The following is a 16,061-nucleotide window of genomic DNA, read 5'->3' on the forward strand; positions in this document are numbered from 1 at the left end:
TTAAAATGAAAAAGGTTTTTAGTGGGTAAAAAGGGAGTTTGTTTTGGGTGAAGAAATGAAAAGGTTTTGGCTCAAAGGGGTTAACTAGGGGGATTTTGGGTAGATGGTAAAAAAAAAGTAAAATAATGGTGTAGAAATAAAAAGGGTTAGTCATAATGCCTCCATCATTTACTTACTCGGGTTTAAGTTGGTAAGGACCGGGAATGTATCGTCGTGGCAAGTTCTAGAGTTGTAAGAAACCAAGGGGCTATTCACACAAGAAACGAAAAATGAGCATTTAGTTTAAAGATATGTATTTGTATGCTCAATAAAGGCTCAAAACTCACTTTTTGTGGGAATGGGTTTTTTATGTGATCAAGTATATATAATCAAATTTTAACCAGATTTGTCATGTCGTTTCATAATTTTCTTACGTTGGTTCTTTTTATCACGACGCTATCGGTTGTAAATTTGTAAAAACATAACCTTTTTTAAAACTTGTAATTCCCAACTTAAACCAAGACAAGTAAAAAAATGAAAATTTTTTTGAAAAAACTTGGGGTGATTAGCGGTTCTAATAGAGTTTTGTGTAAGGCTTGTGATTAGAACTTGTAAAAATTCAAGGTTTAGCATCCCCCCCCCCCCGCTCCACACTTAAATTACACATTGTCCTCGATGTGTCCCAAAAATAAGTTTTTAGGTTGATTGAATGTGTAAAAGTGTGTTTAAAAACAAATTTTATTGTTCCTGGGCGTCTGGACATGGGCCCATGGTGACCGGGCACGGCCTCGTGTTCAGATTGCCAGTAACAATTTTTTTAAAGAAAAACAGAGCCTGGGCACGGGGGCGTGTCCAGTTACCTGAACTGGGTGATTTCCTGCAGATTGTGCAGCACGGGGCCGTGTTGGGTGGACACGACCCGTGCTGAACTTGCTGTAATGAAGAAAAATTTTCGGGATGTTCTGTTTTTGTGCATGGGGTGCTGGTGCAAGCTTCCCTTGGTGTCCTTCACCATCCTGAGTGTGTTTTATTCCTGAAAATTAAAACTAAACTAGAAAACATAAAAGTTAAACTAATCTACAACTAAGGATAGTTCCGCGGAATGCCTCCGTGGTGCGCCACGTTTATAAGGGTCCTTGGCTAGATCCACCTTGGGTTCTGGCTCATCTTCAATTAGGGGGTCGTCATTGCCAATTGGATATTTCATTGATTGTTCAAGATCGACATACCTTTTATAGGCCCCTAATTGAATGGGTAAGTTGTTTTGCTTCCGATTAATCAAAGCTTTGTGGGTTTTCACAAAAGGTTGTCCCAACACAAGTGGGGCGTCATCAAGGATGACAAAGTCAGTTGGGACTACCATTTGATTGGTTTGGACCAACACATCCTCAACTACCCCTATTAATTTTATTGTTTTCCGATTAGATAGAAAAATGGGTATTTGAAGTGGAGAAAAATCACTAATATTTAATTTTTCGAAAATGTAGTTTGGCATTATATTAACACAAAGATCCTTATCAATTGTTATATTACTAATAAAGGAGTTTTGAAAAAAACATGGAATCAGTGTAATGTTAATTTCAAATGGGTCTTGTTTTATTAGCGAAGTTTGATCATTTGTTAAGTTAATGCTTACCGTTTCGTCAATTTTAGTGTTAGTGTTTAACTCTTTTAAAAACTTAGCATGAGTGGGCATTAAACAATGATTTTCGAAAGAAGGTGAAAAGAGATTAATTTCTTGAAAATTAGACTCTTCTTTAATTGTAACGTTGTCGGACTCACCTTTTTCGTTGCTTAACTCATGTGTCGGTTTTTCACTTATTTGTTCTTCCATTTTCACATTTTCAACTATTTCTTCTTTATTACAAGTTAACTCTTCCCTTGCGCGGAACTCCTCTTCCCTTGCGCGAGATTCTTTTATGTAACGCTCAATAGTTTTAATGTGTTCTAGTATCTTATCGGTCACTTCGGTGATAGAGTAAGGATCGGGATCCTCAAAGCTTGAATCCGGATGTGCGATCCTTGGTTCCTCATAATACTCATATGAAGTAGATGGTTCACACCATTGTTCTTCATTGTAAGCATATGATAGATAAGGGTCGTAATTTTGTTCTTCATAATACTCATATGAGGTGGGTTATTCACGCCATGGTTCCTCATAATAAGTATATGAAGGTGGTGGCTCATATCTTGGTTCCTCAAAGTATGAGTATGAAGGTTCATACGTTGGTTCATCAAAATATGAGTATGAGGGAGAAGGTTCATACCTTTGGTCTTCATAGGATGTGTATGAAGTCGATGGCTCGTACCTGGGCTCCTCATAATAGGTGTATGAAGTGGATGGTTGAAATAAGTCACAGTATTGTACCGAGTGCGGGTCACCACAAATGGTGCAATAGTCTTCCCTATAATCATCCTCCTCATAGGTGTAGTTGTAGCCTCCTGAGTATTGATCCATAAGAATCACTTAGCAGACCACAACTAGGGGTGTTCAAAACCGGATATCCGGAAATTCAGATATCCGAATTTCGGACATCCGAAAATTTCGGATAGTTAATATCACTATCCGAATCCGTATCCGAAATTTCGGATATCCAAAATTCGGGTATCCGAAATTTCGGATACGGATTCGGATAATGAAACGGATATCCGAATTCAAAAATAAATTATTTCAAAATAAAAGTCACTTCCAAAAAATTTAAGCTTAATTTATCCATTTAGTCAAATATCAGATTGTTAATGACTGTAAGCAAAGATTTATGCATAGATTTGAATTAAAAAAAATAAAAAAGAAAAAAAATTGTTTCCATCGATTAGAATAGCAAAACATCTTGAGAAAATAAGTACATTCTTTATGGCTGCATCCATCTTGTTCCCCTTTTATAAAGATTTCCAAAAAATCACACAAAAAACAACTTTATTGAATGAATTACAAGTATTGAACTTCAAGTTTCATATGGGACTATATTTATCCCACTGTAATATCTATTTAATCAAACTATTACACCATTAGATGCGATGAAAACTAAAAGCCCTAAAAATCACATCTGTCAACTAGAGAGTGAACCTAAAACTAAACAACTAGCATAAAGCACATATATAAACCTTAGCCATCGAATTGAATTGAAGATGAGATATTGAGGTTCTTAACTTCTTGTTAGATACCAAACCACCAATGAAAAAGATGTTCAAACCAGCAAATTGAACGACGATTACAAGCCTGAAAGAGAAGATTATATCGAAGAACAAACCGTAGCCATCAAACTTCGAAGGAGATGGAGATAGAGAGCAGTGTGGGGATGAATGTGTGGGTGGAATACAAAAGGGGCTGTGTATAATTAGGGTTTTCCAAAATATATGTCATATATATTTAAAATAAAAAAATAATATTGTTTAATATTTCGGATATCGGATACCCGAAATATCCGAAAAATTTCAATATTGATATCCGAATCCGAATTATTGGATATCTGAAAATCGGATATCCGAAATTTCGGATATCCGAACTTTCGGATAATTCGGATTCGGAATTTCGGATAATTCGAATTCGGTTTCGGATTCGGATTTTTTTGAACACCCCTAACCACAACAGAGTCTCGGGACCAGAAAACAAAAATTAAACGCAAACAAAAGCTGGACACGGCCCCGTGTTCAGTGAGCACGGCCCGTGTTCAGACTCTGTATATGGGCGTTTAAATAAAAGTTACTGGTTTTGTGCAGTACAGGGGCGTGTTCGGTGAGCATGGCCCCGTGTTCAGACTCTGTATGTGGGTGTTTTGAAAAAAAACTATGCAGCACAGCCACGTGTTCAGTGAGCACGGCCCGTGTTCAACCTACTGTAAATGCAAAACTAACTAAAATGCAGAAAAATGTGCGCCCGTTTTGAAAAGGTTTTGAAAAAAACTGGTTAGGCCGTTGATTTTAAGCTTTCTTAAAATCCTTGTGTCCCCGGCAACAGCGCCAAAAACTTGATGCGTGTGTGGTGTACTATATTTTTATGTATATTTTTAGCCCTTTTTAACCACTTTAGTCAAGTTTTAAATTTATAGAACACGATATTTATTAACACCAAACACACATATGGGCAAGTGCACCCATCGTGAGCGTAGTATAGTGTTGGTAAGATACCAAGGTCGTCCAAGGACACAAGAGCTTTTAATACCGGTTTATCTCAACGTCTAATCAAATAAAAAATTTGGAAAAAAAGGTTTTAAACTAGAAAATAAAAACTAAAATGCTGAAAACAAAAATAAAAATAAAAACAGATAGACAAGATGAATCACTAGGATCCGACTCGCCTTTAGTGTAACATTTGATTATTTCCGCACTTTTGAACTTTTTAAGAGATTATCTTAGTTATCGTAGTAGGCCCCTCTTTTGAAGGTGACGTTACCCTCAACCCAGTAGTTTGAGTCAGCAAGGATACAATCCTAAAGGGTCGGATTATTGAAAGATAATTAATTAAGTTATTAATGCGTAATGTGGTAGGCCCCTCTTTTGAAGGTGACGTTACCCTCGGCTAAGTAGTCTGAGTCAGCAGGGATACAGTCCTAAGTAGCCGGGCTAAAGTTTTAATAGTAGTTTACATATGAGGGGATCAAAGAGTTTGGACCCCCGCCATCCAATACCATTGGGTATTGAAGGAGGTCCTACTAAATTTGACCCAGGTTCTTGCAGGATCTATACACTAAACAAGGCAAGACTCTTACCAAACCATTCCCTTAACCCCCGACCAGGTAGCCAACATATCTCCATATAGACCGTGGAGATTTGAATGGTGAAAATCTTTTATTTTATATAGACAGTAAAATAATGCCAAGACACCACAGACAAATGATAAGGAAGATTCACCTTCAACATAAGAAACTAGTTATTAATTCATTAATACATAACCAAAGAAAAAGTGCGAAAAGATTAAAAATAAAAAGTATTACACTAAATTCTTGTCTTCACCAAGTGATGTAAGAGACTTAGGCAAACATGGCCTTTGATTGTCAAGAACTCTTACGATCAATCTTGGATCCCGAGACTACTCACACACTCTATGATGGATGATGGATGATGGTGGTGGATGATGGTGTTGTGATGGTGGTGGAGTGTGGGTGAAGTGTGAGAGAGGGGGTGTGCCAAGGGATGGTTTGCAAATGAGCCAAGCACCCATATTTATAGCCTGAACAGAAGCTCAGGCACGGCCCCGTGTCCATCCCTCTTCTCTTTCTTCATTAATTGCAGTTTGTCTGTATTAGTTGACCACGCCCCCGTGTCCACTGAGCACGACCCCGTGTGCAGAAGCGTATCTGTACTATCAAGATTTCCTCAGATTCTGCGAATTTTAGAGTTTGACCATGGCCCCGTGTCCGCTAGGCATGCCCCCGTGGTGGGTGATAGAAGCTTCTACAACTTTGTCTTTTCTGCTGACACTTGGGCACGCCCCCGTGCTCATTGAGTACGGGGCGTGTTCAGCCTTCTGTTCTCTTGTTTTTGCTTGGGAAGATGCTGTTTGGGGGGGGGGGTCGGACATGCCACGTTTGTTCCTTTTCTTGTATTTATGTTAGATTTAGCTGCCTTTTTGCTTCTTTTGTTCATTTGAGCTCATTTAATCCTGAAAATACAAAAGGAAGACAAAAACACACTTTTTCCAACATTAGTACTAAAAAAGAGTTAGTTTATGCCACAATTGATGTAATTTATATGTTGCATTTTGTACACATCAACCTCATGCACGTGATCATCATTTCCACCCAAATCGTAAGAATCAGGGACATTAGACCCCGCCTAATACAAACGGTGTGCTATGTATTTCATAAAAAAAAAACAGAGTAAGTTAAAAAAATGATATACCACACTGCTATCCGGAATAAACGTGCTCGTGTCCGCCTCAGATGGCTCACCGAAAACATAGTTGTACCAAGACATGTTTGTTAGTGAATGTGAATATATAACGAAGACGATATATATATCGTCTTCTTCGTCGTTTAAATAGGGGAAGGAGAATTCAAATTCGGAATCGAATACGAGTCGTATAGCCCTATACGATGCGTATAGGGCATACGTCAATCACTTTACGTCACTCAACAGTGACAGAAAGCTGATCGTACTTTCTAAAAAAAGTAATACGCATCGTATAGGTCTATACGATGCGTATTACTTTAATCCCCGTGAGACATTGTCAGCCTTTGACTGACAGAGAATTAATTACCAACTCAATACGCATTGTATAGACCTATACGATGCGTATTGAGGGTGTCGATTTAATAAGGTAAGGTGTGCCAATAATACGAGCCATTTTTAATATTAATCCACCAACAAAACAATTTTATACCATAGTGGATGGACATTAAGAATGAGTTTTTTTTCCAAACTAGTGTTAGCGAAAAAAGTATTTACCAAAATAGTGTTTCTTAAAAAGTATTTACCAAACTGTTTCATATATTTTGTATTTATCTTTTATTTTCTAACCAACATATTAGGCCTTTTTTACATTTTTTTATTTAGTTAATCTATTATCTACTTTTTATTATATTTTTTATGTTTTATTCAATCATTTCAGTATTATATTCTTCCGTCAACTTAGTTTTCCTTACCAACATATATGTATTTAAAGATTTCTGTACGAGCAAAAAATCACAGAGAAACTTCATAAAAGATCTAATAAATATTAATTTCACAATGACAAAACAATTTATGAAAGCACATAATTTTGTTATGCCCAAAAACAATATAAAATTACCGATCCTTTCAATTATACATCATAAATAGAATTTTTCAAGATCTAAAATTACTTGTTTAAAAGTTGTTGACCTTTTTTCAATTCTGATTCAGTTCATGATGGTTAATTCTAATTTCAATCAAGGATTTCGCTCCTGAGTCAACCTACATCAGCATATTGAGTTGCTATAATAATGTCACACCCCGATATTTCCACGTATTACTGGGGGGCTCGGAGGGGTGTATCGTGACGTAGTTGATATCATCATAGTCAAATAATCACAGTTTAATGCACAGCGGAAGTCTAAGAAAAATAATAATACAAACCGAAACGCAAAGTATAAATAAATATTATACAAACGGTTGTATGTAGATCCACAGGCGGATCTAAAACATAAAGTAAAATATTGTTCGACAGACTTTAAGCACTAGAACTTGCAAGATTCATTATTTAGTACTCTGGAGCTTCCAACCAATTTCGCTTAGTACCTGCCACTTAATCTTTTTGAAAAATACGTCAGTTTACACTGGTAAATACAATTAACTGACTTTTTTGAAAACATTAATGAAAGTTGATTTAAATGCACAAGGCACAAATATTCTTTTATAACTTGGGACAATTATATAAAACAATCTTGTATACAGATTTACATGTTTGTCGTGCGTTCAGGGCCCGGGTTAGAAGCCAGAGACAAGATTAATAGACACACCACTAGTATAAGCCCACAAGAAGTTATCCTCACGAGTGAGATACCATTTTACATACGCAACTGTCAGGTGTATGCCTACACCCCGTGCTTAAGTCGTGACCATTTCAAATGAATGAGCTGAGGATATCCAAGACACGGTCATATTAACCCCCAAATGCTTTGTATCAAACAAAACAGATTAAAACGGGTTATCTCCATGATTTAACCACTAATCGATTAAATATTCAATACCCGACCAAGCGGTAATAATTTACCGTATCCCAAGCCCGTATAAGGGAAAATAAGTTAAAAGTATTTAACTGAGCTAAAAATGTAAATTATACTCAGCCGTATATTCTAATCAGCAAGTGCAGGTAGTTTTTACTGGGCTCCTAATCTGGAACAAAGGTTTTAATAACCTATTAGATTCCTAACGGGTCTTATTTAAGTAATAACTTAGACCGGTTAGTTTTAAAGGAAAGTTTACGGTACGAAACACAAGATTAAGCGATGACCGGATTGGATTGTAATTTAGACCCGACAAGTATGGAGACTGGTATAAAATGGGTAAACTAAATACATTATATTTTTTGAAGTAAAAATGATAAGGTTTGACCCGTTTTGGCTAATTCATGCAAACTAGTTACATAAACCGTACTGAACGCGTATATGCATATCGAGTAACCGGATGACTCATATACATGTTTCACAAGTTATTATGCTTTAAATATAATATGATATCAATAGGATATCAACAATTATGCCCTAAATGAATTTAAGACCAATTTAAGTCCTGTAAGGGTATTTTGGTCATTTTAAAGTTTATAAAAGAGATTTAATAGCAAACTGAGGTTCTGATCTAAAACCTTCAGTAAAAGTATTTATTTTATTTACATCAGTAAGATATCATACATATGTGAGGTTTACCATTTATGGCCAAACTATGCACCTTAGGGGCATTTTGGTCATTTAACATATGCTTTTAAGGACAAAATTGGAAATCTGAGTTCAGACTTATACTTATTGTTAAAGTATTAAAATTTATTTTTAAAATCAGTAGGTAACAACTCTTAGGTGCTAAATATGGTTTTAAACCATACTATGCGCCTAATTTGCGTAAAAGTCGATAATTGACGATATTCGAGATGTTATGAAATTTTGAGATTTTGATCAACCTTAACTATTTAAAATATTTTATTTATCATATAACATTAGTAGGAAAAGGTTTGGCATGTAAAAGATATGTAAATATCATTTTATTAATGAAAAGAGTATTATCGTCAATTACCGAATTCATGCTAGAACTCTATGTTATGGTCAGTATAAAATTTGACAAAAATTTCCAAAAATCCCTAAAAATTATATCATAACAGTAGGTAATAAGTTTGGTGTCAAAAATTAGGTTTAAATATGAATTATGCTAAAAATGCAATTTAATTAACAAAAAGTTTTGTTTTACGATATCTTGCATAACTTTTATTTGAGACCAGAAACTGAAGTCAAACTTCTTGGACATACTTATAAATCAGTAATAAAGCTTTTTGTCCTTTCACATTTTCAAAAATCTCGTTTTTATAACATAAGGGCATAATGGTCAATTTTAAGCATATTAACGGAATCATGCAAATAACTTAGATTTCTATGGGACCATGTAGTATAACCGCAGAGGGTTATACTAACATATAATATGGTCACAAAGGAAGCCTAAGGCATAATGAACTAAACTAAATCGGGCCAGAACTGAAAGTCAAAGCAAAAGTCTACTTTTGCGACTTTCGGTTACGAACCGAGCCTGATACTTAGAATTGTCGGGTTGAACATGCCTAAACATGTTCTTATATTATTTACCAAGTTATTTAAGTGATAAAATGTATTTTATAGCTTCTACATTATCAGTTATGAATCATTTTATAAAAACCGACTCGTTTGACTTTTCTGTTCATTACTTTGACCCGGCAATTGACTAAGTAAACGTGATAATTAGGAGGTGCCATTTGAGGGATTATCACCTACTTAATTACCAACATATAGCCACTTTCAATTTGAATAATGGCTGGACCGTTAGTGATTAATCACAAAGTCAAAGTATCATTACGATATCTTTGACTCTCGGTCATTAAGCTAATAAAAACTTAACTACAGGAGCTAAGAACGCTTACAAGGGTCCTTAGCACGAAGATTAAACTTAAGAGAGCTTCCTTAATGCTTAGGATGCTCCAAAGAATGCTCCAAAGCTTGAGCAATTGAGAGAGTATGAAAATTTGAATTATGCAAGAGGAGAAGCTGCCCAAATGCATCTATTTATAGCGAATGTGAGCATGTCCAGATCATCCCAGGTGTTATGTGTTGATTCCAGATGAGAACAAGTGTCCAAGGTGGTATTAGAAACCATTAAAGAGTCCATTGTTTCGAGTTGTAAGTGTTTAAAGCTAAATTGGGGAAGAAAATAGCAGGACATGCCCCTACGCATGGTTTCTGCTAAAATCAGGTCGTCGCGTCGCGCGACGGCAGGTCTGGTTTGAGGTCGCGTGACGCAAGCCCCTAGGGGGACCGGTTTTCATGTTTCAAACTTGGCAAGAACAACCCCTGGACCTTTTCAAGCATTAAATCTTTCGTTTTAGGCACAAATAACCCCTCTAGTTAGTATATGAATGATCTTAAGGTTATAATCAAACATCGTTGGGTCCGGTTTCGATAGACGATAACCGAAACACAAGTTTTGCCTCGTTGACGCTTTTAACCCTTATTTACGAAAGTTAACGTATTTAATACCAAACGAATCGAAACCTCGTGAATTTATCGTCACTTATTCTTGAAAGTATAATCACTTGTTATAAAGCCCCAGGTTCGTTAAAAGGTCACTCAGAGGTAGTAATTTAACATGTTGACACGTTTAACCCCGTGTCTTGTAAACTTTCACTTTCTTTCATCACCGGCTTCATACGCTTCATAATTTATTCATCTAAGAGTATAAACATCGTGTAGGGTTGTTGAAAGGCATAGTTTTCAAATGTTGACACTTTGGATCCTTTCACACATGTCTTATCCTTGTTTGTCAACTTCAGTCCCTCGAAATCAATTTTATTACACGTTTGAAGTTTATGACACATGTCATTATTGTACTTGATATGATTTTGCGAGGTGTTACAAATAAACTATCATGGGTCAATGGAAGAATAACAACAATGAATTGATTCAATAAAAACATAAAAGTATGATAAAAAATAGATAATATAGTAACTGAATAAAAAAATATATAAAAGAGTCTAATATGTTGGTTAGAAAATAAAAGATAAATGAAAAACACCAATTTGGTAAATATTTTTGAAAGAACACTATTTTGATAAATATTTTTTCCACCAACACTATTTTGAGAAAAAACTCCATTAAGAATAGACATTATTCGACATGTGGACACCACATCAACGTGCGTTAGAAAAGTGGTGTGAGGAAAAAAGGGAGGGGTGGAAAGGGGCGTGGAAGAGGGCGTCATCCGACACGTGACACATGTTTTTATTATTAATTTTATTTAATAATTACATATTATCTATTAATTTTAAAATCAACATTGTTACTAATATACATAATAAAAACACTTACAAAATTTAGATAAAAATGATTACATTACTCTCATTTTTCTGATAGAAATCTCGTCCCAAAGTTTTGTGATAAAACTTGTTAATTCGGTTCCAAAAATCATCAGTATGTTGGTTGATACCTATAAAAAATATACATTTAAAAAAATATGTTATAGTTATGAAATGTTTTCTTACCATAAAAAATATAAAAATATATCTATAACAAAATTCTCCGAAATCAAAAGCCAAGCTTTCATCAACACCAACTCTTCGTCATTTGTCCATAGATATACACGACGATCCTCTTTTGTTTTTTCCTTTTCGGACTCGGTTTTCTTTTTATGGTTTTGTTTTCTTCGCGTAGAGGATTCGGGTGCTATAGGTTGAGTTTCCGGTACGGATTAAGATGTAGGTGGAGTTTGTGATAAAGGAGCGAGCGGTTGTTGTGGAAACATAAAAAGGTAGCTTGGCAAGAAGATGATCGTACGCTAATATGTTTGCATCGTTAAAACGTGGTTGGTTATGTTGAAACCCTTGAGGCGGCGAAGTAGTGTTCGGTAGTTCGCCGAAACCATACGGGTTGTTCGGATCAATGTTGCGATTGTGTGGATGCATTAATTTTTATAAAAGGTTGAGAGATTTTATAAAAATGAATGTTGGGTAGAAAAGATTGAGGGGGAAGTGGTGAAAATGGTGAGTTTTTTATATAGGTGGGGTGATTGATTTTTTAAAATAATTTTTTTCTTTTTTATATTATGCCGTTGGAGCATAATAAACACAACAATAAACACAATGCCGATGGGTTCTTCAAGGGCTTGAAACAACTTCATTGACAACACGGGGGACGGTGTGGTGTGTGCGGCGTATAAGAGCGTAAACATCGCTCCTCCACATGCACACCGTGTGGTCTAACAAGCAACAATTAACAAGCTACAGAATACATTAATACTAAACCTCTTGAATCAAATATCACTGAGTTATCACGAATTCAAACCTAATTGCGTTATTAAATATTCGTATGCATTTTCGTGCTCTAGAGTACCCTCTCAGAAAAGCGATGAATATCTCGCTTCCTAAGAACACAGTAAAATGTAAATGTTATTGTATTTGTTGATGTTTCTACTATCTCCTCTTAGAATATTATTAGCTAATTTTCAACATCATCATATCAGTAAATTCCATCAATAGCAAAGCTAAGGTAAGGTCTGAATTAGAAATTAAGTACTATTTAAACTCACCCATGCCTTTGACATTAAGCATAATCCATTCAAAATTAAAATATACATATTAAAGTACAACTAGTACTAGGACACCCGCGTTGCGTTAGAGGCGTTACACCGTGAAGAGTAACGTCATATCGCAAACATGTGCGTTAAAGGAGGCGTTGATATGTATATGAATGTACTTGAATTTATACTATGCGCGTATAGTGTAATCATTCATATACGTGTGAATTTAGTATAATTCGTTAATTTACACGCATATATATTCACTATAACATTTGGGTATTATATTATACATATATATTATATTATATATATATATATATATATTGTTGATAAAAGGCGATGAATAGTAATGTCGAATTTATAACAATATATAGTTTTTAATATTTTAATATTATAATACTTTATTATTATATTTACTTTTAACATACTTCTTTTTTTTTTCTTTTTAGTCATATTCCCTTTGTTATTTACTTTTTGTTTTTCATTTTTTCCTTTTTTTATATTTTTTTCTTTTTTAAATTATACTACTTTTATCAATTAGTTTAATATTTCTATAATAACTTGCGTTTGTTAATTTTTTAAACTTAAGTACGCAGCTGTATTTATTTTTTCCCTGGACATTCCGATAAAAGTATTGTTAAAAATCATGTTGTATTCAAAATAGAGTTTTTATTTGGTATCATTTTACGGTATGATAATAAACTGAACCAATTACGATGGTTTCGCTATGAAAACAACTGCTTCATTTTTGAATAACGTTTGTTTAACATTATCATTTGCTCCATTTCACCGTAACACGCGACGCCAACAAACCTAGTATGTGTTTATTATTAATAGCTTTTTGTTACACAAATGTACTCTATATTTATTAGTGTTATTATTTTTAAGAGTTTTGGAGTATTTCATTCAAAAACTCTAAATTATAGATTTCATAAAAAGTAATAAATATTAAATATTAAATAACTTCTGATAAATTATTAATAGTAGCCGAAGTATAAAAAATTCAAGGGTAACAACTAAGAATATTTTGAAGGTGTGACCCACTTGATAGAGAAAAGGCCACAAAAAGAAGGGAATGAACATAAGACTTATTTATTTTGGGTTAAAACCTTCATCCTTTTTATTTAGAAGGTGTGACACACTAGATAGAGAAAAAGCCACAAAAGAAGGGATGAACATACCACTCATCTATTCTAGGGTAATACCTTCATGCTACGAAGGCATTAAATACCATCCCTTTTAGTTATTGAGGTGCACCAATGCCCTCTTCCGTAAACCCAATAAGTGGCCTTAATACCTTGAGAAATATGGTCCACCCCTTTTGACCAATCACATCATTTTCTTTTTTCTTCAATTTTAGTTATTTAACTACACCTAGTTATCAAATATTAAGTTATTGTTCAAATTCTTTGTGGCAATAACATAATGATGATGTGGCAGTGATATAGTTAATCAACAACACATACTCTAAATGCAATCAATATTACACTCAAGATAATGTGTAATACTACTTGTACATAATGCAATAAAAATTGTAAATATTGTATAGTGTTAAGAACAAGTGATTGTGGAAGGTAGCTGTTATGGGTGGAATTTCAAGCCCATATCCTGATAGTATATCTTGATTTTATGTTTCTAATCTGTGATCTAGATACCGAACCAGGATATTGGTAACATCCTGCGGAAGTATCTTGCTCAGGTAATTTCTTAAGTTCTAACGATGGTGGACTCTCAAACGAAGGATTTTCTGCAGTTACTACTATCTCATTCTCTACACTCTCCTCACTATCCTTAGGGGTTTCACTCGCTAGGGCTACTACTATGGCTTCCTGGTCTACTAAACTCTCCTATAAGGCATCTAACTCATGCTCTCCTCCACAGAACCTATGCAGACTATCACCAACACGAGACATAAAAGAGTCGATGAAATAAAGCGTATCATCACTAGCACCGGTGTGCTGCATGGACTCTTTAATGCCAAAAGTAACTGTGTCACTACCAACACGAAAAGTGAGTTTAACGTTAAAGACATCGATCAATGCCTTCGTAGTATTAAGAAACGGTCGCTCTAAAATTAGAGGAACTTCCTCATCCTCCTTCATGTCTAAGATCACGAAATCGACCGGAAAGACAAACTTCTCCACTTTCACCAGAATATTTTCCACTATCCCCCTAGGATACTTCACCGACCTATCCGCTAACTGAATACTCATCCACGTCAGAACAGGCTCTCCAAGGCTAGCTTATAATAAACTGAATAAGGCATTAGATTGACGCTAGCACAAAAGTTGGCCAACGCGTGGCTCACAGAAGAACTACCAAATAAACACGGGATAGTGAAACTACCCGGATCGGTCATTTTCTAAGGTAGTTTATTCTGAACCACCACAGAACACTCTTCTCCTAAAGTCACAATCGAAATCTACTTCAATTTATTCTTGTTGGACAAGAGGTCCTTCAATAATGTCACACCCCCAAAATCCACCTGCGGATAACACCCGCTTCGGGGGCGTGACCGACCAGGATCCAGCCACCAATTATACTGAATACTTAAGTTGATAACAAAAGTAATACTTACTAATCATAAGCTTAGCAAATATTAAGTTCAGAGTTTAAAGTGTTAAGTTCAAAACAGTAATAAATAGCGGAAGCATAAGTAAGGTAGTTTAAAACAAAGTTCATGATTCAAAATAAGGTAACACCCAACACAAGGGTGAACAGACACTACACGTTCCCAAGCTGCAAGCTCCTTCGTCACTGGTTACCTGCAAAGCATGCAGTAAGGGGTCAACAATAATGCTGAGTGAGTTCACTAGTTGTCCAGTTTTAATTACCAAAAACTTTGTTTCGCCGGTTAATTTATCCGTTTATACATGCCCTGGGGAGCTACCCCAAAAGTTAGCGACTAAACTGTTTTTCCAATACCGAACACTAGGTAACCGTTGCGTATCCGCAGGATGCCCCGATGTCAATGTTCTATCATCATTGACGAATATCTGAGTACATTAGTTCACGCCCGTCCCAAACCAGGGCACGGTGTGAGGCTGGTAAACACCTAAATAGCGCTATCAACTAATAACCCGTTCGCCTAACCCGGCGACTAATCGGTATTTGTAGTAGGGACTTGAGTGATAGAGTTTCGTTTAGTGCCGTTAGTTGCAATCCGTATAAACAGTAATTAACCAAAAGGTTTCCCAATACCTGGGAAGAAAAAGTAGGTTTTGTTCCCAATAACTAGGGAAGGTATGTAAATGGTATCCCCTTTTACCAGGGGATAGGGTTGTTAGTCTCGTGTCCCAAACCACCGGGACGCATGCTTTTAAGTTGTGAACTCACCTTGGGTTGCTCGGTAGGTTTAGGTTACTTGTCAATCACGTTGGTCACCACGTCCTAACATGGTTACCGGTATAGGTCAGGTTCGGTGCACAAGCATTCACGTAAAACACATATAGGCACGTATCAAGCATATAAGTAAACAGTCATTGGGTTATTGGGCCGGCCTAAACAATTAAACAGTCAACCGCATCACATAGTCCATTTAACAGATAGTCCAAGTTAACACAGAATGGCCCAATAACCAAAATGGACAGCCCACTCGAAACCAGCTTGTCTCGAGTCGCAACCAGGTGGTCTCGGCTTGTCTCGTTATGGTTGCGAGTCGCAATCGTGGTCTCGAGTTGTCACGTGTTGGTTGCGAGTCGCAACCGTCGTAGTCTCGAGTCGAAATCTCGTGGTTTCGACTTGTCATGCTTTGGTTGCGAGTCGCAACCGTGTGGTTTCGAGTCGTAATGCCGTCGTTGCGAGTCGGAATGCTGTCGTTGCGAGTCGGAATGCTGTCGTTGCGAGTCGTAATCTGTCACTTTCATATACACGTGATG

Source organism: Helianthus annuus, chromosome 15 (assembly GCF_002127325.2).
Source record: "Helianthus annuus cultivar XRQ/B chromosome 15, HanXRQr2.0-SUNRISE, whole genome shotgun sequence".
Taxonomy (NCBI): Eukaryota; Viridiplantae; Streptophyta; class Magnoliopsida; order Asterales; family Asteraceae; genus Helianthus; species Helianthus annuus.